Source organism: Gracilinanus agilis, chromosome 3 (assembly GCF_016433145.1).
Source record: "Gracilinanus agilis isolate LMUSP501 chromosome 3, AgileGrace, whole genome shotgun sequence".
Taxonomy (NCBI): domain Eukaryota; kingdom Metazoa; phylum Chordata; class Mammalia; order Didelphimorphia; family Didelphidae; genus Gracilinanus; species Gracilinanus agilis.
The window spans coordinates 278,799,785-278,803,025 of NC_058132.1; the positions used below are offsets into that span (position 1 = coordinate 278,799,785).

General features: G+C 33.0%; 1 pseudogene; it reads left to right on the plus strand.

Annotated features, from left to right (window-relative positions):
• Window positions 1–593: 593 nt before the first annotated feature.
• LOC123243538 lies at window positions 594–746 on the plus strand (annotated as a pseudogene).
• The last annotated feature ends 2,495 nt before the right edge of the window (window positions 747–3,241 follow it).

Consider the following 3,241-nt stretch of genomic DNA (forward strand, 5'->3'; position numbering starts at 1 on the left):
TGTAGAGAGCTGCATTCCATGTTAAATGTATATTCTTAAAGAGTTGTCTAGAACACTGAGAAATGACATGACTTCCAGAGGGTTAGAGAATTGATTGTTTGTAGCTTCCCTAACTTCACAAACTACTTATGCTCAACAAAACTGCCATACACCAGTGGCAGTGCACTGCTAATTATTTAACAACTGAATCTCAAAGAGAAAAATGTATGAAGCACACATATTTAAGATTTAGATTTTTAATATTTTCTCCATCACTTTCTTAATTCTAGAAATCAACATAATACTAAATTAGGTCTTGATTTATAGATTTTCCAATTTCTGAGATGCAAATATTCACACTGAAAATTTAACAATTAGTTCTCAAGAGACATTTTTAGTTGACTTCAGTGGACCCTTGCACAGCAGAAAATATAGCCTTGCCAAGAGGTCAACTGAACAAGGGACATAAGCAGTCATTCTCTTAATGACCTCCATTGCACTCCCTATGCAGTTATTGTATACCTGTTATTACATAGTCCAAATTACTCCTAAGAGACATTCTTATAATAGCATCTGTCAGGTGTTTTTCCTTACTCTCCCTTTAGTAAAGCTGGAGCTTTGCGCAGTGGCAGTATCGTAGCCAATGAGGTCTAACTAAGGCATGATTATTGCTAATTGAAAACTTTTCCCATAACCTTTAGTAAAGCTGGTTTATATCTGAACATCTCTGATTTTCCAGCAGAATGTAGCTTCTTGAAGGCAGGGGATATTTCTTGTTTGTCTACAAATCACCAGCACTTAGGACAGTTCCTTCCACAAAGGCTAAATAAAAGAGTTGTGAATTTGGGGGAGAGATTATTCTCTTTTAATTTTTTTTAAAGTTAAAAAAATATTTTTCATAATTTAACAGATCCCAAATAAAATGAGTATTTCCATATGCAGGTTAAAATAGTAAGAGGGAGACTGCACATTTCTATTACTTTTCTATTTATTTTTACTTGCTTTTCTTTTTACATATGTAATAATTCCTGAATGGAACTTTTGAAGCTGTCCTAATTGTCTATGGATCTCATTTCTATTTATAAGTTGTTTCTCTATAGGTGAATACACACAGGTCACTCTACACACAATACTTATATTGTTGTATCTAATGTTGTCTTGGTTCTCCTCATTTCACTCTTCAGATTTCATGTAGATGTTTTCATTTTTTATGATTAACCTTTTCATCATTCCTTATGGTGCAGTAGTATTTCATCACATTATATGCACAACTTGTTTAGTCATCTTCCAATTGATGGATGTCCCTTCAATTTCCAGTTCTTTGCCTCCACAAATTAAGCTGCTATAAAGATTTTAGGACATATAGATTCTTTTCAAGTTACATTCTTATTGAATCGCCTAGAGTACTAAGGTGTTAAATGACTTGTCTAGAGTCATATATGTAGAAAAAGCTATTTTTAGAATCAGGTCTTCCTGCCTTTATACCCACCTCTCTATTTACTAGGCAATTCTGCCAAATGAAACTAATGTTTGTCAAGTTGTTTAATTGACTGTGCACTCCTGGAGGACAGCGACCATGTCTTATTCATCTTTCTCTTCCTGCCCTAGAACTAGTAGTATAGGACCCAGTGGATAAGAAGACATAGGCAGTTTCCTGAATTGAGTTGGACAGGGTCTATTGTTCCCCTACTTGACTATCCGAATGCAGCCAACCTATACTAGGTAAAAGTAAATAGGAAGATGCTTGTCATTTCATATCTTTGGAAGGAACTCTGGAGAGTGACTGCCTTCAATTGAGGTAAATTCTTTAGATGAATATGGAATTAGAAGTTACAGAATCTTATGTCTTGCATATATATATATATATATATATATATATATATAATCCACTGGTATAATAGTGTGCCTAACAATAAATATAGAATGATAATGTTAGGATAACAGTATCCCCAGACTATTACTATTTCTCCTTGAACTTCATCAAATATAAGGTAAAATGATTGGGAAAATATAAGATAATCATAATAAAAATAATAATATTTTTTCATTTATATATCCCTATAACATTTACAAAGAATTTCCCTCAGTGACCCTTGAGGCTGGTGGTATTCATGTATTTTGCAGTATTTAAACTTGACAGATAAAAGAGATGGTTCTCTGATGTCTAAGATTAAAACATTATTAAAAGAGTTCCTAATCATTTAAAGTATGGCAGTTAAGGATATATGTGACCAAAAGGAACTAAAGCCATGACTTTTACCAGCCTCAACTGGTAGAAAGAAAAGTTCAACTGTGAGAATAAGCAATCCCACGTGGCAATGTTTTGAATATAAAGTCCTCTTTTCTAACCTCCCACTGACTCTTATGTTTTTGTTTTTTAAAATGCTTTACTGAAGCCATTTGTTTTTTAAACCACAGTCATTTCCCAACATCCTACTCCTTCCCATGCATAGTAAACCTTCCCTTTTAAAAAAGAAAAACACAAACCAATTAACAAAGAGACCGTGTCTATACTACATGAAAGATTCTACACCTATAATCTCCTGCCTCTCTACCAAAATAAAGGTACTGGATTTAATGACTTTTTCTCTTTAATTCTACATCAGTCTGTATAAATGTTTCCATATTTCTTTTCATTCTTTTGTGCTAATAATTTCTTATAGTATAATATTAAGTTACATTCATAAACCAGTTTGTTCAGTCTTTCTTTAATTAACAAGCAAGCAATTTGCAAAAGTTTTTACTTTAACACAAAAATAAATGTTAAAAAATATTTTGGTAAATATAAGTACTTTTTTCCCCTCTCTTTGCCCTCTTCTGGGGCACATGTTCACCACTTAGATGTGGGATTCAGAGCACAGAAACACCTGAGTGTTTCAGTGTTATTTTTAGTTATTTCACCTATGATTCTAAATTGTATTCTAAAAAATTGGACCGATTCACAATGGAGCCAACAATGAATTAATTTAAGGTGACTGCCTTTCCACAGTACTGATTTCTTTTATTATTTTTGCTTCTTTGAGGAATAGTTGAAACTTCAGATTAGCTCCAATTTGTTTCATATTATTAGTGATATGGAGTGTTTTTTTCATGTGGTTGTCCATTATGCATGTCCATGCTCATATGTCTCTGTGTATATGTGTGTTTGTGTATGTGTATGAGTGTGTTTTAAACTTCAACATGTATGTTGTTAGATCTTTACAGAGGAGAATTCAGAGTTAGCAATCATCTAGCTGACTATGGTCTTTGGCAAGTCATGTAA